The following is a 21,309-nucleotide window of genomic DNA, read 5'->3' as shown; positions in this document are numbered from 1 at the left end:
GTTCTCTTCTCTCCAATCACCAAATCGATTTGCTTCTCACGTGACCATTTTCTTGTCCAATGATATTTGCATCATTAAGGACACATTAAGATGTGGGGTGAATTTCTAGTTGAACTTTGTCAAACTAGTTTCTCAATGAAGTGCTAACATAGAACTGAAGCAGCTGGTGTATAGTACCTGATATATATTATGTAGTTCTTTATCTGCTTTCTGGTGTGTAGTACCTGATATATATTATGTAGTTCCTTATCTGCTTTCTGGTGTGTAGTACCTGATATATATTATGTAGTTCCTTATCTGCTTTCTGGTGTGTAGTACCTGATATATATTATGTAGTTCTTTATCTGCTTTCTGGTGTGTAGTACCTGATATATATTATGTAGTTCCTTATCTGCTTTCTGGTGTGTAGTACCTGATATATATTATGTAGTTCTTTATCTGCTTTCTGGTGTGTAGTACCTGATATATATTATGTAGTTCCTTATCTGCTTTCTGGTGTGTAGTATCTAATATATATTATGTAGTTCCTTATCTGCTTTCTGGTGTGTAGTACCTGATATATATTATGTAGTTCCTTATCTGCTTTCTGGTGTGTAGTACCTGATATATATTATGTAGTTCCTTATCTGCTTTCTGGTGTGTAGTACCTGATATATATTATGTAGTTCCTTATCTGCTTTCTGGTGTGTAGTACCTGATATATATTATGTAGTTCCTTATCTGCTTTCTGGTGTGTAGTACCTGATATATATTATGTAGTTCCTTATCTGCTTTCTGGTGTGTAGTACCTGATATATATTATGTAGTTCCTTATCTGCTTTCTGGTGTGTAGTACCTGATATATATTATGTAGTTCTTTATCTGCTTTCTGGTGTGTAGTACCTGATATATATTATGTAGTTCCTTATCTGCTTTCTCTCTTTGTTCTTCCGAGAGGTATATTATGAGCACAATTACACGGTCAGGAGCAATGAGTTATTAGTTGTATTACTATCTTATAATGTGTTGTTATTAGTTGTATTATTATCTGATATTGTGTTCTAATTAGTTGTATTACTGTCATTCATTGTGTTGATATTAGTTGTATAATTACTTTATATTGTGTTGTTATTAATTGTATTACTATCATACATTGTGTTGTTATTAGTTGTATTATTATCTGATATTGTGTTCTAATTAGTTGTATTACTATCATACATTGTGATGATATTAGTTGTATAATTACTTTAAATTGTGTTGTTTTTAGTTGTATTATCATCTTATACTGTGTTGTTATTAGTTGTATTATTATCTTATAATATGTTGTTATTAGTTGTATTATCATCATACATTGTGCTGTTATTAGTTGTATTATTACTTTATATTGTGTTGTTATTAGTTGTATTATTACTTTATATTGTGTTGTTATTAGTTGTATTTTTACCATACATTGTGTTGTTATTAGTTGTATTATTATCATACATTGTGTTGTTGTTAGTTGTATTATTACCATACATTGTGTTGTTATTAGTTGTATTATTATCATACATTGTGCTGTTGTTAGTTGTATTACTATCATACATTGTGTTGTTATTAGTTGTATTATTATCATACATTGTGTTGTTATTAGTTGTATTATTATCATACATTGTGCTGTTGTTAGTTGTATTACTATCATACATTGTGTTGTTATTATTTGTATTATTACCATACATTGTGTTGTTATTAGTTGTATTACTATCATACATTGTGTTGTTATTATTTGTATTATTACCATACATTTTGTTGTTGTTAGTTGTATTATTATCATACATTGTGTTGTTATTAGTTGTATTATTATCATACATTGTGTTGTTATTAGTTGTATTACTATCATACATTGTGTTGTTATTAGTTGTATTATTATCATACATTGTGTTGTTATTAGTTGTATTATTATCATACATTGTGTTGTTATTAGTTGTATTATTATCATACATTGTGTTGTTATTAGTTGTATTATTATCATACATTGTGTTGTTATTAGTTGTATTATTATCATACATTGTGCTGTTGTTAGTTGTATTATTATCATATTTTTTGTTGGTATTTGTGGTTTTGTTATCTTATATTGTGTTGTGAGTTGTAGTAAGATTAGCTTATATTGTGTTGAGAGTTTTGCCACAGTGGTTCGTGGAGTGGCTCTGAGTTGGGTTTTTTTTAGTGTGTTTTTTTCAAGTACAAATTTTTAGTTCATAGTTTTAGTTGATAGCTTATTCATCTCGTAACCCATTTGAGATTTAATTTCAGTTTGGGTTCAGAGGGACAAATCATTTTGATAATTGTATTTTACCACATCCAATGATTAACTTCTTTAATCGTGTGTAAAAGAATTTCAGTTTAAAAGGATGACAGTAGAGATTCTGACGAGAAATAAAGTCAGATCTCATATACATGCATCATAGTCTAGACACTAATAGTCTAGGTACCAATAGTGTAGGTACTATTAGTCTAGGTACCAATAGTGTAGGTACTATTAGTCTAGGTATTATTGGTGTAGGTACTATTGATGTAGGTACTATTAGTCTAGTTACTAATAGTGTAGGTACTATTGGTGTAGGTACTATTAGTGTAGGTACTATTAGTCCAGGTACTATTAGTCCAGGTACTAATAGTGTAGGTACTATTAGTCTAGGTACTATTGGTGTAGGTACTACTAGTGTGTGGTACTAATAGTGTAGGTACTATTGGTGTAGGTACTATTAGTCTTGGTACTAATAGTGTAGGTACTATTGGTGTAGGTACTATTAGTCTAGGTACTATTGGTGTAGGTACTATTAGTCTAGGTACTAATAGTGTAGGTACTATTGGTGCACGAAAATATAGCGAATAAAAAGAGAAAAGAGGTATGATTGATTAATTTACTGTATCCTGTCTAGAATAATTTCAAGTGCCGTGGCTATTGAGAATGTCCTCCTGTTATTTTTCTTTCATTGGTGGATTACATTTTATATATATACAATTTTAAAACAGTTGATCTATGGCAACTGTGATAGTAATGTTAATTTTAAAACTGCTAACTTATGACTTGTGACAGTAATGTTAATATTAAAACAACTGATCTATGACAACTGTGTCATTAATGTTAATTTTAAAACAGTTGATCTATGACAACTGTGACAGTAATGTTAATTTTCATTCTAATCAGTTCTACTGTTCAGGTTTTGGTTTCAATTTTTAATTTCGTTAGTAAACAGTTTTGTCAGTGACGTGCAGTCTCCAAGACTAAATCACCCACCCATAAGAGCTGATACAAAAGGTGTTCCGAAACGCCTGACTGATGACGTAGTCACAACGTATTTCCATACTAATAAACTGTTTTCAGAATATTATTTCCAACGTTGCGAATGGCGCGTCCAACAAGTTTTACAGCTGTCACCAACGAAAGTCTTTCAGCTTGTTTTACTATCTTACATCTGTTTCAAATACTCCCACCCAGACACATAAGACAAGTTGGTCAGTAACACTCAGACACGCATCAACCAATAGACTTTCAGACTTCGACAGTAATTTCATCCATTTCGTTACATTTTAATTTAGCTGTATTTTTTTTTTTTGTCGATGGTTAAATTTTCCTAGTCTATAACTCGACAACAGGGGGCGCATCTGAAACTGTAGGCCTAGAATACCAGTTAACCCTAATGCGTCCCTGATAAAACTCACCGTTAACTCTTGGAACACTTTAACCGAACAACGTAATTTAACTATTACGATTCTAACACAGCCAGAAAGTGCAAGGCGTGAATTTCCCAGAACGAGATACGATTCCTGGATTCACAGTACCCGGTTCTACAATGTTAATAGAACAGCGATTTGACGGCCAACAAATAACGTGTCTTTGTCAAGTATTTTATTCGTTAAAAACCTAACTTTAATTTGTTGTTTATACTGCGAAACGTGTGGTAGTTCGAAGAGGTTTAACAACGTAACTTATGACGGATAACTAACACGTTTAAATACTGCTGCACGTGCGGTCACTCGTGCAGGATATATCTGCGTTATTGTCAAACTATTGTTGCGTGCTCAGAGTACGTCAGAGAAACTTTTGTTTACCAAAAGATATTATTTTAGCGATTTAAGAGAATTTTGATCGTCACGTGTTGAGACTACAGTTATGTACTCTGGCGACATGTTAAAGATGGTACACGTGTGCTATTACGTCACAAAAGGTGTCGCAACCTGGGTGACAATTAACAACGTGTTCATCATTTCCACTTTTATACATCTACAGAAATGCTCTAACCATCCTCTTCAGATAACCAACTCTATTACTGCTTTAGTTAAACCATCACGGTTTATTCCAGTAATCCGTTCGTTGGTTAGCGTTTATTGGCACAAATTAATTCAAGTATCGAAGTCAAATACTGCGTAATATCGCTGCAGGTAAATCTAATAACTGTATTTAAAACCATCATTTACCAAACACGCTAAGTGATTAAACTTTCTGAAATACAAGTCATTTTACCCTCGTTCACCAGTTCTTCAGGATACAATGTTTGTTACTTTACCCTGGTTCATCAGTTTCTCAAGATACAATGTTTATTACTTTACCCTGGTTCACCAGTTCTTCAGGATACAATGTTTGTTACTTTACCCTGGTTCAACAGTTCCTCAAGATACAATGTTTGTTACTTTACCCTGGTTCATCAGTTCCTTAAGATACAATGTTTGATACTTTACCCTGATTCATCAGTTCCTTATGATACAATGTTTGTTACTTTTTCCTGGTTGAACAGTTCTTCAAGATACAATGTTTATTACTTTACCCTGGTTCATCAGTTCCTTAAGATACAATGTTTGTTACTTTACCCTAGTTCATCAGTTCCTCAAGATACAATGTTTGTTACTTTACCCTGGTTCATCAGTTCCTCAAGATACAATGTTTGTTACTTTACTACAGCAAAAACGTATTGACTAAAAATAAAAAACGTAAACGAAATCAAGTAAATCAAACTAAGGAACCGGTGTATAATATCAAGTAAATCAAACTAAGGAACCGGTTTATGATATCAAGTAAATCAATCTAAGAAACCGGTTTATAATATCAAGTAAATCAAACTGGAGAACCGGTTTGTAATATCAGGTAAATCACACTAAGGAACTGGTTTATGATATCAAGTAAATAAAACTATAGAACCGGTTTATCATTTCAGGTAAATAAAACTAAGGAACCGTTTTATGATACAAAGTAAATCAAACTAAGGAACTTTTATGATATAAAGTAAATCAAACTAAGGAACCAGTTTATGATATCAGGTAAATGAAACTAAGCAAACGGTTTATAATATCAAGTAAATCAAACTAAGGAACCAGTTTATGATATCAAGTAAATCAAACTAAGGAAACGGTTTATAATATCAAGTAAATCAAACTAAGGAACCGTTTTATAATATCAGGTAAATCACACTAAGGAACTGGTTTATATTATCAAGTAAATCAAACTAAGGAACCAGTTTATCATTTCAGGTAAATCAAACTAAGGAACCGGTTTATGATATCAAGTAAATCAAACTAATGAACCAGTTTACGATATCAGGTAAATCAAACTAAGGAATCGGTTTATAATATCAAGTAAATCAAACTAAGGAACCGGTTTATAATATCAAGTAAATCAAACTAAGGAACCAGTTTATAACATCAAGTAAATCAAAGTAAGGAACCGGTTTATGATATCAAGTAAATCAAACTAAAGAAGCGGTTTTTGATATAAAGAAAATCAAACTAAGGAACCGGTTTATAATATCAAGTAAATCAATCTAAGGAACCGGTTTATAATATTAAGTAAATCAATCTAAGGAACCAGTTTATAATATCAAGTAAATCAAACTAAGGAACCGGTTTATGATATCAAGTAAATCAAACTAAGGAACCGGTTTATAATATCAAGTAAATCAAACTGGAGAACCGGTTTGTAATATCAGGTAAATCACACTAAGGAACTGGTTTATGATATCAAGTAAATAAAACTATAGAACCGGTTTATCATTTCAGGTAAATAAAACTAAGGAACCGTTTTATGATACAAAGTAAATCAAACTAAGGAACTTTTATGATATAAAGTAAATCAAACTAAGGAACCAGTTTATGATATCAGGTAAATGAAACTAAGCAAACGGTTTATAATATCAAGTAAATCAAACTAAGGAACCAGTTTATGATATCAAGTAAATCAAACTAAGGAAACGGTTTATAATATCAAGTAAATCAAACTAAGGAACCGTTTTATAATATCAGGTAAATCACACTAAGGAACTGGTTTATATTATCAAGTAAATCAAACTAAGGAACCAGTTTATCATTTCAGGTAAATCAAACTAAGGAACCGGTTTATGATATCAAGTAAATCAAACTAATGAACCAGTTTACGATATCAGGTAAATCAAACTAAGGAATCGGTTTATAATATCAAGTAAATCAAACTAAGGAACCGGTTTATAATATCAAGTAAATCAAACTAAGGAACCAGTTTATAACATCAAGTAAATCAAAGTAAGGAACCGGTTTATGATATCAAGTAAATCAAACTAAAGAAGCGGTTTTTGATATCAAGAAAATCAAACTAAGGAACCGGTTTATAATATCAAGTAAATCAATCTAAGGAACCGGTTTATAATATTAAGTAAATCAATCTAAGGAACCAGTTTATAATATCAAGTAAATCAAACTAAGGAACCGGTTTATGACATCAAGTAAATCAAACTAAGGAACCGGTTTATAATATCAAGTAAATCAAACTAAGGAACCGGTTTATGACATCAAGTATATCAAACTAATACTTGTTATACTTTATCTATTTAGTCAACCTTTTAAATAAAGGTCGACATTATTGTATTTTCTCTAGATTGTCAACCCTTTAAACAAAAATCTACATTGTTGTACTTTCTCTAGATTGTCAACCTTTTAAACAAAGGTCTACATTGTTGTACTTTATCTATTTAGTCAACTTTTTAACAAAGGTCTACATTGTTGTACTTTCTCTATTTAGTCAACCCTTTTAACAAAAATCTACATTGTTGTACTTTCTCTAGATTGTCAATCTTTTAAACAAAGGTCTACATTGTTGTTGTACTTTCTCTAGTTCTTCAACCTTTAAAACAAAGGTCACATTGTTGTACTTTATCTAGTTATTCAAAAAATACAAATTATCAAATATGCCACCTTCTGGTTATTTTTATACATGTGTCAACATTTAGATAGGGTCTAAACGCGTTTCATAAAACTATTTTTATCATCCATACGTTCTACATTTAATAAAACGCAGATAGCCCTCGAGTAGCTTTGCGCGAAATTCAACACAAACAAAAACAAACATTTAATAAATTGGTTCTAAATAATCGTGTTATTTTTATAAACATTAAATTTGGTAACAACAACTAATGGTGGTAACGAACTGAGCTGATCGACTTCAAGAATCGTAGTGTTACTCCTCTCAGACTGTAAACACTGATCAACATATGATGAGTACAGTCATACCATCATTACAGCTAATGATTAACTAGTATATCATCAAGAACAGCTGTCACCCTTTAATATAAAAGTACTGAGTCCTTTTCGAACTTCCTAGTTGGAGATTAATTGTCTATGACGTCATAAAGTATTTGCACGCAACTCTGTTCTTATGGATTACTGACAGAAAATAACTCACACTTCGCGTGCTGTTAAGCTCCAAAGTCCAAGGTCAGATACTGAGAATGTAGTTTTCTCGTATCACACGCATTTAAATACTGACTGTCGGTGATGAACTATTCTTAAATAAATTTGTTGACACATTCCATTGATGGATTTAAAGTTACTGAAAAGATATGTTATCTCCTGTCCACTCTGTAAAAATAGAAGTACCGACTACAACCGCTCAAGTTTTAAGTATCTGAACGTCTTTGTTTAGATACAAACATTTGAAAATGTCCATGTTAAATCGACCTGTAAACGTAGGTCACTGACCAGAGGCGTTCTGTGTATCATAACCAGAGGGATAAATTAGTTTCATAAGCCGAAATATCTCCGCTTATCTTTCGTTCTTAAACTGTGTTTCATTTAATAAAGTAAGTTACAAGCCATCTATAAATATACAAAGTAAGTTACAAGCCATCTATAAATATACATCGTTGTATTTTTATGTCGTCATTGAAATCTTTATTAGGCGAAAATTCTTGTTTCGTCTTGAAACAAAAATGGTACTTTATGTTGAAATCTGTTGACTTTTATCTATAGGTGTTATTAACTTAGGTGAAAAGACTATTATAGAGGGCAGTGTAGTCGGTTTATATGGTTTCATATAGTTAATTCTATAACATAGGACAGCCATATAAGAACATTAGTTTCCTGTATTAATTCCCAGGTTACGTTACTTCTATAACACAGAAAATCATGTATAGATGTTAGTTTCATATCTTATTTCTCAGGTTTATGTAACTTATACAAGAAAAGAGTTCACTCTGTAAGCATCGTGAAACAAGCCTTTTGTTGAGGGGTGGACGATGGAAGACTGTGGGTTGTCTCTGGTACACATACGATGAAAATTCATAAGATATAAACATATCTTTCTTTCTCCTAATTAGCTGATCGTATAAACAATTTTATTGTCTAAAACTAAACAGTTAATTTTTGCATACTAATATGCAAATATTAACTATGTAAAAACACATTAGAATTATTTTGAAAGGTTTTATTTAAAGTCTTACAACAAGTTATTTTAAAATTGAATCCTTGTTTATTACTTCTTTATAACATTACAGTTAAGTTAGAGATGGAATTAGGTGTTTATTTAGGTAGTTGTTGCCATAGTTTATGCGAGAAAAAAAATGCATTTTGGGGGACATACGGAAGGAAGGCACGAACGTAAACCCACCTAATTGTCCCTTGCACACGTCACTGAAAATCGAACACATGAAGTCGTTATGACGTTAGTGTTCAGTAGATAACCTAAACACTGCGTATTCACACAAAACATGATTCAAGTTTTCACCAACTGTTACTAGTCCTATCAATTTTAACCGATTTCTTTTATCAAATAGCACATATAGCTTTCGTGTAACTTTAGGTGAAATTCAAAATGAGCTTTTTGAAATACATATCACATTCCCTTTGTATTTTTGTATACTGTTATTATTAGCCAAACTAACATGATAATACTAAAGTACAATTAAGTTATACCGAATCAATACTAAACGGTGAAGAATGTAACCAAAGAGATCCTAATACCACATCGGTACTAAAGTGAAAAGAATGTTACTAAACAAAGCTTAATACTGAATCGGTACAACACTAAGAAGAATGTAACTTAAGAAAGCTTAATACCGAATCGGTACTACACTCAGAAGAATGTTACTAAACAAAGCCTAGTGCCGAATCGATACTAAACTGAGAGTAATGTAACTAAACAAAGCCTAACACCGAAATGGTGCTTCTCTGAGAAGAATGTAACAAAATAGCCCACTACCAAAACGGTTCTAATCTGAAAAGAATGTTACCAAACAAACTTTAATACTGAATCGGTAATAAATCTAGAAAAATATAACTAAATAAAGCTTAATACCAAATCTGTACTACACTGACAAGAATGTAACTAAACAAAGTCTAATACCAAATCGATACTAAACTGAGAAGAATGTAACTGTATAAAGTCTGATATACACGAGTCAAACGGATGGATAGAACTCTGAATTTGTTAGGAAACATTCAGCTCGAAGTCCATTTTTATCAGTCTGTTACTTTGTATTATTATGATCTTATAGACAGAATAATAATTCCTCACTCGTGAAATAAGTGTTGTATTATTACGTGTTAATACTGAAAAATAAAACCAGATAAGTGTTGTGTCATTACGTGTTAATAGCGAAAAATAAAACCAGATAAGTGTTCTTTCATTTCGTATTAGTAGAAAAAAAAACAACCAGATAAGTGTTGTATCATTACGTGTTAATAGTGAAAAATAAAACCAGATAAGTGTTGTGTCATTACGTGTTAATAGTGAAAAATATAACCAGATAAGTGTTGTGTCATTACGTGTTAATAGCGAAAAATAAAACCAGATAAGTGTTCTTTCATTTCGTATTAGTAGAAAAAAAACACCAGATAAGTGTTCTATCATTACGTGTTAATAGTGAAAAATAAAACCAGATAAGTGTTCTATCGTTACGTGTTAATAGTGAAAAATAAAACCAAATAAGTGTTCTATCATTACGTGTTAATAGTGAAAAATAAAACCAGATAAGTGTTCTATCATTACGTGTTAATAGTGAAAAATAAAACCAGATAAGTGTTCTATCATTACGTGTCAATAGTGAAAAATAAAACCAGATTAGTGTTGTATCATTACGTGTTAATAGTGAAAAATAAAACCAGATAAGTGTTCTATCATTACGTGTTAATAGTGAAAAATTAAACCCAATAAGTGTTCTATCATTACGTGTTAATAGTGAAACATAAAACCAAATAAGTGTTCTATCATTACGTGTTAATAGTGAAAAATAAAACCAGATAAGTGTTCTATCATTACGTGTTAAGAGTGAAAAATAAAACCAGATAAGTGTTCTATCATTACGTGTTAATAGTGAAAAATAAAACCGGATAAGTGTTGTGTCATTACGTGTTAATAGTGAAAAATAAAACCAGATAAGTGTTGTGTCATTACGTGTTAATAGTGAAAAATTAAACCCAATAAGTGTTCTATCATTACGTGTTAATAGTGAAAAATAAAACCAGATAAGTGTTCTATCATTACGTGTTAATAGTGAAAAATAAAACCAGATAAGTGTTGTGTCATTACGTGTTAATAGTGAAAAATAAAACCAGATAAGTGTTGTGTCATTACGTGTTAATAGTGAAAAATAAAACCAGATAAGTGCTCTATCATTACCTGTTAATAGAGAAAAATAAAACCAGATAAGTGTTCTGTCATTACGTGTTAATAGTGAAAAATAAAACCAAATAAGTGTTCTATCATTACGTGTTAATAGTGAAAAATAAAACCAGATAAGTGTTCTATTATTACGTGTTAATAGTGAAAAATAAAACCAGATAAGTGTTGTGTCATTACGTGTTAATAGTGAAAAATAAAACCAGATAAGTGTTCTATCATTATGTGTTAATAGTGAAAAATAAAACCAGATAAGTGTTCTATCATTACGTGTTAATAGTGAAAAATAAAACCAGATAAGAGTTCTATCATTACGTGTTAATAGTGAAAAATAAAACCAGATAAGTGTTCTATCATTACGTGTTAATAGTGAAAAATAAAACCAGATAAGTGTTCTATCATTACGTGTTAATAGTGAAAAATAAAACCAGATAAGTGTTCTATCATTACGTGTTAATAGTACAAAATAAAACGAACTACTATTATTGAAATACATCTTATAAAATTCACAGTATTGTATTTAACACAAATTGTTATTTGATGTGGACTGATATTTACCAGAAATCGATTTCCAAAAATTAGTAATCTAGTGTCTAGTAATTGGTATCTAGTAATCTAGTAATTAGTAATCTAGTGTCTAGTAATTAGTATCTAGTAATCTAGTAATTAGTATCTAGTAATCTAGTAATTAGTAATCTAGTGTCTAGTAATTAGTATCTAGTAATCTAGTAATTAGTATCTAGTAATCTAGTAATTAGTATCTAGTAATCTAGTAATTAGTAATCTAGTGTCTAGAAATTAGTATCTAGTAATCTAGTAATTAGTATCTAGTAATCCAGTAATTAGTAATCTAGTATATAGTAAATAATATCTAGTAATCTTGTAATTAGTATCTAGAAATTGGTATCTAGTAATTTGGTGTATAGTAATCAGTATCTAGTAATCTAGTAATTGGTATCTGAGAAATTGGTATCTAGTAATTTAGTATATAGTAATTAGTATCTAGTAATCTAGTAATTGGTATCTAGAATCTAGTAATTGGTACCTAGTAATCTAGTAATTAGTGTCTAGTAATCTAGTAATTAGTATCTAGTATCTAGTAATTAGTACCTAGTAATCTAGTAATTAGTGTCTAGTAATCTAGTAATTAGTGTCTAGTAATCTAGTAATTAGTATCTAGTATCTAGTAAGTTGTATCTAGTAATCTGGGATATAGTAATTAGTATCTAGTAATCTAGTATATAGTAATTAGTATCTACTAATTAGTATCAAGTAACTAGTAAGTAGTATCTAGTAATCTGGGATATAGTAATTGGTATCTAGTAATCTAGTATATAGTTATTGGTATCTAGTAATCTAGTAATTGGTATATAGTAATCTAGAATATAGTAATTGGTATCTAGTAATCTAGTAATTGGTACCTGGTATCTAGTAATTAGTGTCTAGTAATCTAGTAATTGGTATCTAGTAATCTAGTAATTGGTGTCTGGTAATCTAGTAATTGGTATCTAGTAATCTAGTAATTGGTGTCTAGTAATCTAGTAATTATTATCTAGTAATTAGTGTCTAGTGATCTAGTAATTTGTATCTAGTAATCTAGTAATTAGTATCTAGTATCTAGTAATTAGTTTCTAGTAATCTAGTAATTAGTGTCTAGTAATCTAGTAATTATTATCTAGTAATTAGTGTCTAGTAATCTAATAATTATTATCTAGTAATTAGTATCTAGTAATCTAGTAATTGGTATCTGGTATCTAGTAATCTAGTAATTAGTGTCTAGTAATCTAGTAATTAGTATCTAGTAATCTAGTATATAGTAATTAGTATCTAGTAATCTAGGATATAGTAATTGGTATCTAGTAATCTAGTAATTAGTATCTAGTAATCTAGTAATCTAGTAATGTCTAGTAATCTAGTAATTATTATCTAGTAATTAGTGTCTAGTAATCTAGTATATAGTAATTAGTATCTAGTAATCTAGGATATAGTAATTGGTATCTAGTAATCTAGTAATTAGTATCTAGTAATCTAGTAATCTAGTAATGTCTAGTAATCTAGTAATTATTATCTAGTAATTAGTGTCTAGTAATTTAGTAATTATTATCTAGTAATTAGTATCTAGTAATCTAGTATATAGTAATCTAGTAATTGCTATATAGTAATTAGTATCTAGTAATCTAAGATATAGTAATTAGTATCTAGTAATCTAGTAATTAGTGTCTAGTAATCTAAGATATAGTAATTAGTATCTAGTAATCTAGTAATTAGTATCTAGTAATCTAGTAATTAGTATCTAGTAATCTAATAATTAGTAATCTAGTATCTAGTAATTAGTATCTAGTAATTAGTATCTAGTAAGCCAGTAATTAGTATCTAGTAATCTAGTAATTAGTATCTAGTAATCTAGTAATTACTATCTAGTATCTAGTATCTAGTAATCTAGTATATAGTAATTAGTATCTAGTAATCTAGTATATAGTAATTAGTATCTAGTAATCTAGTATATAGTAATTAGTATCTAGTAATCTAGTAATTGGTATCTAGTATCTAGTAATTAGTATCTAGTAATCTAGTAATTAGTAATCTAGTATCAAGTAATTAGTATCTAGTATCTAGTAATTAGTATCTAGTAATCTAGTAATTAGTATCTAGTATCTAGTAATTAGTATCTAGTAATCTAGTAATTATTATCTAGTAATTAGTGTCTAGTAATCTAGTAATTAGTATCTAGTAATTAGTATATAGTAATCTAGTAATTAGTATATAGTAATCTAGTAATTAGTATCTAGTATCTAGTAATCTAGTAATTAGTGTCTAGTAATCTAGTAATTATTATCTAGTAATCTAGTATATAGTAATCTAGTAATTAGTATCTAGTAATCTAGGATATAGTAATTAGTATCTAGTAATCTAGTAATTAGTATCTAGTAATCTAGTAATTAGTATCTACTATCTAGTAATTAGTATCTAGTATCTGGTAATTAGTAATCTAGTATCTAGTAATCTAGTATCTAGTAATTAGTATCTAGTATCTGGTAATTAGTATCTAGTATCTAGTAATCTAGTAATTAGTAATCTAGTATCTAGTAATTTGTATCTAGTATCTGGTAATTAGTATCTAGTATCTAGTAATCTAGTAATTAGTAATCTAGTATCTAGTAATTTGTATCTAGTAAGCCATTAATTAGTATCTAGTAATCTAGTATATAGTAATCTAGTAATTAGTATCTAGTAATTAGTATCTAGTAATCTAGTATATAGTAATTTAGTAATTAGTATCTAGTAATCTAGTAATTAGTATCTACTATCTAGTAATTAGTGTCTAGTAATCTAGTAATTAGATCTAGTAATCTAGTAATTAGATCTAGTAATCTAGTATATATTAATTAGTATCTAGTAATCAAGTAATTAGTATCTAGTATCTAGTAATTAGTGTCTAGTAATCTAGTAATTAGTATCTAATATCTAGTAATTAGTGTCTAGTAATCTAGTAATTAGTATCTAGTAATCTAGTATATAGTAATTAGTATCTAGTAATCTGGTAATTGGTATCTAGTATCTAGTAATTAGTATCTAGTAATCTAGTAATTAGTAATCTAGTATCAAGTAATTAGTAGCTAGTATCTAGTAATTAGTAATCTTGTATCCAAAATTAGTATCTAGTATCTAGTAATTAGTAATCTAGTATCTAGTAATTAGTATCTAGTATCTAGTAATTAGTATCTAGTAATCTAGTAATTAGTATCTAGTATCTAGTAATTAGTATCTAGTATCTGGTAATTAGTAATCTAGTATCTAGTAATCTAGTAATTAGTAATCTAGTATCTAGTAATTAGTATCTAGTAAGCCAGTAATTAGTATCTAGTAATCTAGTATATAGTAATCTAGTAATTAGTATCTAGTAATTAGTATCTAGTAATCTAGTATATAGTAATCTAGTAATTAGTATCTAGTAATCTAGTATATAGTAATCTAGTAATTAGTATCTAGTAATCTAGTAATTAGTATTTAGTATCTAGTAATTAGTGTCTAGTAATCTAGTTATTAGTATCTAGTAATCTAGTAATTAGTATCTAGTAATCTGGTAATTAGTATCTAGTAATCTGGTAATTAGTAATCTAGTATCTAGTAATTTTTATCTAGTATCTAGTAATCTTGTATCCAGTAATTTTTATCTAGTATCTAGTATTCTAGTATATATTAATTAGTATCTGGTAATCTAGTAATTAGTATCTAGTATCTAGTAATTAGTATCTAGTAATCTGGTAATTAGTAATCTAGTATCCAGTAATTAGTATGTAGTATCTAGTAATATAGTATCTAGTATCTAGTAATTAGTATCTAGAAATCTGGTAATTAGTAATCTAGTATCCAGTAATTAGTATGTAGTATCTAGTAATATAGTATCTAGTATCTAGTAATTAGTAATCTAGTATCCAGTAATTAGTATGTAGTATCTAGTAATATAGTATCTAGTATCTAGTAATTAGTATCTAGTAATTAGTAATCTAGTATCCAGTAATTAGTATGTAGTATCTAGTAATATAGTATCTAGTATCTAGTAATTTGTATTTAGTAATTAGTAATCTAGTATCCAGTAATTAGTATGTAGTATCTAGTAATATAGTATCTAGTATCTAGTAATTTGTATCTAGAAATTAGTAATCTAGTATCCAGTAATTAGTATGTAGTATCTAGTAATATAGTATCTAGTTTTTGTTCGTTTTTGAATTTCGTACAAAGCTACTCGAGGGCTATCTGTGCTAGCCGTCCCTAATTTAGCAGTGTAAGAATAGAGGGAAGGCAGCTAGTCATCACCACCCACCGCCTACTCCTGGGCTACTCTTTCACCAACGAATAGTGGGATTGACTGTCACATTATACACCCCCACGGCTGGGAGGGCGAGCATGTTGAGCCCGATGCGGGCGTGATCCCGCGACCCTCGGATTACGATTCGCACGCCTTACGGGCTTGGCCATGCCTAGTATCTAGTAATCCAGTAATTAGTATCTAGTATGCCAGTAATTAGTAATCTAGTATCTAGTAATTAGTATCTAGTAAGCCAGTAATTAGTAATCTAGTATCTAGTAATTAGTATCTAGTAATATAGTAATTAGTATCTAGTAATCTGGTAATTAGTAATCTAGTGTCTAGTAATCTAGTAATCAGTATCTAGTAAGCTAGTGTTACTTCTATTGTAATAGATTTTGTTTTACATAAAATGACTTATTGTAATACGGACACTCCTCGGTGACAAATAAACAAGCATGTCCGTTTTCTTTCCCGCGATGACCTATAAAGCTCGTGTGCGTTTTGAGAGATCTGGAGACGTTCTTGTTTATAACCTTAATGGATATCTGTTTGTTTGTTTGTTTGTTTGTTGTTGTTTTTTTAATTTCGTGCAAAGCTACTCGAGGGCTATCTGCGCTAGCCGTCCCTAATTTGGCACTGTAAGGCATCACCACCCACCGCCAACTCTTGGGCTACCCTTTTACGAACGAATAGTGGGATTTACCGTCACATTATAACGCTCCCACGGCTGAAAGAACGAGCATGTTTGGTGAGACGGGATTCAATGATGGGAATCTACGAAACCGAAAATAATTTATATCACTTAGTAATTTTGAATTTGAAGTCTGACTTAGAATTCTTCCGAATTTATTATTGTCTAAGAAATATTCCGTTTTACAACTGTTTCTCTGAAGAAAGGAAGGTTTAGCTGTTCGCCCTCTGTTTAGGAATGATTTAGATCAAAGAGTGTTGAAATTAGTTTTACTGTTGTAATGAATCTTCAAGCAATAACTTTCGCGCATTTCGATTGTCCAACGTGAATTTAGCGCCATCTCTGAACTAATATCAGAATCAATCATTTTTCTGCTCTTATATTAACTCTGTACTAAGTGTTTACAAAAATGTTATTCAAATTACCTTATTACTTTGATTCTTTCAGCAAAAAAGTAAAATTACTCATTATATATCAGTGTATTTCACTGGTACGATATTAAAGAAATACTATGGAAATTATTCATATTCGTTTTAATATGTATCTCAAACAAAATTATCAATTATTTATTGATATCTGATATATTTAACTTATTTATGTTAAATAAAACTGCTAATAGACTTACCATAGGCCACATAAGAAAGTCCCCCAGTGGCTCAGCGGTATGCCTGTGGACTTACAACGCTAAAAACCGGGTTTTGATACCATTTGTGAGCAGAGCACAGAGAGTCCATTGTGTAGCTTTGTGCTTCATTCAAAACAACAATACATCAGGAAACTGGGGTTACATACTATAACTCACATAAAAAAATATGTTTAAATTGGAGAACAGATCCTATTATGTTAAACATCTGAAGAATTATCTAATATTGTAATACTTTTCAAATGTAATTTAGAAATTAACAAAAATAAAAAATCCTAGTTTTTTACGAGCTTTCGCAACGCTTTAATTAACTGTTTCTAAATAATCTAAAAAACTCTAGTCTTGTTATTTGTAGAATGTAACCATCGTATAACAATTATAGTACTGTTATATGTAGCATGAAACCATTCTATAAAAATTGTAGTATTTTTATCTGTAGAATGAAACTATTGTATAAAAATTGTAGTACTGTTATATGTAGAATGAGACCATTGTATAAAAATTGTAGTACTGTTATACGTAGAACAAAACCATTGTATAAAAATGTAGTATTGTTATCTGTAAAATGAAACCATTGTATAAAAATTGTAGTACTGTTATATGTAGAACGAAACCATTGTATAAAAATTGTAGTATTGTTAACTGTAGAATGAAACTATTGTATAAAAATTGTAGTATTGTTATCTGTAAAATGAAACCATTGTATAAAAATTGTAGTACTAATACGTGTAGAACGAAATCATTGTATAAAAATTGTGGTATTGTTATCTGTAAAATTAAACCATTGTATAAAAATTGTAGTACTGTTATACGTAGAATGAAACCATTGTATAAAAGTTCTAGTACTGTTATATGTAGAATCAAACTGTCGTATAATAATTGTAGTACTGTTATCTGTAGAATGAAACCATTGTATAAAAATTGTAGTATTGTTATCTGTAAAATGAAACCATTGTATAAAAATTGTAGTACTGTTATATGTAGAATGAAATTGTCGTATAAAAATTGTAGTACTGTTATCTGTAGAATAAAACCATTGTATAAAAATTGTAGTACTGTTACGTGTAGAACGAAATCATTGTATAAAAATTGTAGTATTGTTATCTGTAAAATGAAACCATTGTATAAAAATTGTAGTACTCTTATATGTAGAATGAAACTGTCGTATAAAAATTGTAGTACTGTTATCTGTAGAATGAAACCATTGTATAAAAATTGTAGTATTGTTATCTGTAGAATGAAACCGTTGTATAAAAATTGTAGTATTGTTATATGTAGAACGAAACCATTGTATAAAAATTGTAGTATTGTTATCTGTGAAATGAAACCATTGTATAAAAATTGTAGTACTGTTACGTGTAGAACGAAATATATTGTATAAAAATTGTAGTATTGTTATCTGTAAAATGAAACCATTGTATAAAAATTGTAGTACTGTTATATGTAGAATGAAACTGTCGTATAAAAATTGTAGTACTGTTATATGTAGAACGAAACCATTGTATAAAAATTGTAGTACTGTTATCTGTAGAATCAAACTGTCGTATAAAAATTGTAGTACCGTTATCTGTACAATGAAACCATTGTATAAAAATTTTAGTATTGTTATCTGTAAAATGAAACCATTGTATAAAAATTGTAGTACTGTTATATGTAGAATGAAACTGTCGTATAAATATTATAGTACTGTTATCTGTAGAATGAAACCATTGTATAAAAATTGTAGTATTGTTATCTGTAAAATGAAACCATTGTATAAATATTGTAGTATTGTTATATGTAGAATGAAACTGTCGTATAAAAATTGTAGTACTGTTATCTGTAGAATGAAACCATTGTATAAAAATTGTAGTATTGTTATCTCTAAAATGAAACCATTGTGTAAAAATTGTAGTACTGTTATCTGTAGAATGAAACCATTGTATAAAAATTGTAGTACTGTTATACGTAGAATGAAACCATTGTATAAAAATTGTAGTACTGTTATATGCAGAATGAAACCATTGTATAAAAATTGTAGTATTGTTATCTGTAGAATGAAACTGTCGTATAAAAATTGTAGTACTGTTATATGTAGAATGTAACCATCGTATAAAAATTGTAGTACTGTTATCTGTACAATGAAACCATTGTATAAATATTATAGTACTGTTATATGTAAAATGAAACCATTGTATAAATATTGTAGTATTGTTATATGTAGAATGAAACTGTCGTATAAAATTGTAGTACTGTTATATGTAGAATGTAACCATCGTATAAAAATTGTAGTACTGTTATCTGTACAATGAAACCATTGTATAAATATTATAGTACTGTTATCTGTAGAATTATACCATTGTATAAAAATTGTAGTACTGTTATATGTAGAATGTAACCATCGTATAAAAATTATAGTACTGTTATATGTAGAATGAAACCATTGTATAAAAATTGTAGTATTGTTAACTGTAGAATGAAACTATTGTACGAAAATTGTAGTACTGTTACATGTAGAACGAAATTATTGTATAAAAATTGTAGTACTGTTATATGTAGTATGAAACCATTGTATAAAAGTTGTAGTTCTGTTATATGTAGAATGAAACTGTCGTATAAAAATTGTAGTACTGTTATCTGTAGAATGAAACCATTGTATAAAAATTGTAGTATTGTTATCTGTAAAATGAAACCATTGTATAAAAATTGTGGTACTGTTATATGTAGTATGAAACCATTGTATAAAAGTTGTAGTTCTGTTATATGTAGAATGAAACTGTCGTATAAAAATTGTAGTATTGTTATCTGTAAAATGAAACTGTCGTATAAAAATTGTAGTACTGTTATCTGTAGGATGAAACCATTGTATAAAAATTGTAGTATTGTTATCTGTAAAATGAAACCATTGTATAAAAATTGTAGTACTCTTATATGTAGAATGAAACTGTCGTATAAAAATTGTAGTACTGTTATCTGTAGAATGAAACCATTGTATAAAAATTGTAGTATTGTTATCTGTAGAATGAAACTGTCGTATAAAAATTGTAGTATTGTTATCTCTAATATGAAACCATTGTGTAAAAATTGTAATACTGTTATCTGTAAAATGAAACCATTGTGTAAAAATTGTAGTACTGTTATCTGTAGGATGAAACCATTGTATAAAAATTGTAGTATTGTTATCTGTAAAATGAAACCATTGTATAAAAATTGTAGTACTCTTATATGTAGAATGAAACTGTCGTATAAAAATTGTAGTACTGTTATCTGTAGAATGAAACCATTGTATAAAAATTGTAGTATTGTTATCTGTAAAATGAAACCATTGTATAAAAATTGTAGTACTGTTATCTGTAGAATGAAACTGTCGTATAAAAATTGTAGTATTGTTATCTCTAATATGAAACCATTGTGTAAAAATTGTAATACTGTTATCTGTAAAATGAAACCATTGTGTAAAAATTGTAGTACTGTTATCTGTAGAATGAAACCATTGTATAAAACTTGTAGTACTGTTATATGTAGAATGAAATTGTCGTATAAAAATTGTAGTACTGTTATATGTGGAATGAAACTGTCGTATAAAAATTATATTCTTGCCACTTTTATAATGAAACCACCATATAAAAATTAAATTATTGTTATTTTTATAATAAAACCATCATATAAAATTATATTATTGTTATTTTTATAAAAAACCATCATATATAATTTATATTATTGTTATTTTTATAATGAAACCACCATATAAAAATTATATTATTGTTATTTTTTATAAAAAACCATCATATAAAATTTATATTATTGTTATTTTTATAATGAAACCACCATATAAAAATTATATTATTGTTATTTTTATAATGTTTGTTTGTTTTTGTTTTTTTGAATTTCGCACAAAGCAACTCGAGCGCTATCTGTGTTAGCCGTCCCTAATTTAGCAGTGTAAGACTAGAGGGAAGGCAGCTAGTCATCACCACCCACCGCCAACTCTTGGGCTACTCTTTTACCAACGAATAGTGGGATTGACTGTCACATTATAACGCCCCCACGGCTGAAAGGGCGAGCATGTTTGGCACGACGAGGATGCGAACCCGCGACCCTCAGATTACGAGTCGCACGCCTTAACACGCTTGGCCATGCCGGGCACTTTTTTATAATAAAACCACCATATAAAAATTAAATTATTGTTATTTTTATAATGAAACCACCATATAAAATTATATTATTGTTATTTTTATAATGAAACCACCATATGCACTTTTAACTTAGCATCAATAATTCACATTCTCTGTTTTCATTATTTTCAT

The 21,309-nt window shown here is 29.0% G+C and overlaps 1 pseudogene; it reads right to left on the bottom strand.

The window, feature by feature from the left end:
- Window positions 1-21,309, bottom strand: part of LOC143241713 (small conductance calcium-activated potassium channel protein-like) — a 75,742-nt pseudogene that overhangs the window by 53,199 nt on the left and 1,234 nt on the right.

This window comes from Tachypleus tridentatus, unplaced genomic scaffold (genome assembly GCF_004210375.1).
Source record: "Tachypleus tridentatus isolate NWPU-2018 unplaced genomic scaffold, ASM421037v1 Hic_cluster_1, whole genome shotgun sequence".
In the NCBI taxonomy this organism is placed as follows: Eukaryota; Metazoa; Arthropoda; class Merostomata; order Xiphosura; family Limulidae; genus Tachypleus; species Tachypleus tridentatus.
Note: the sequence above shows the minus strand (reverse complement) of the source record. Positions and strands in the feature narration are given on the sequence as shown.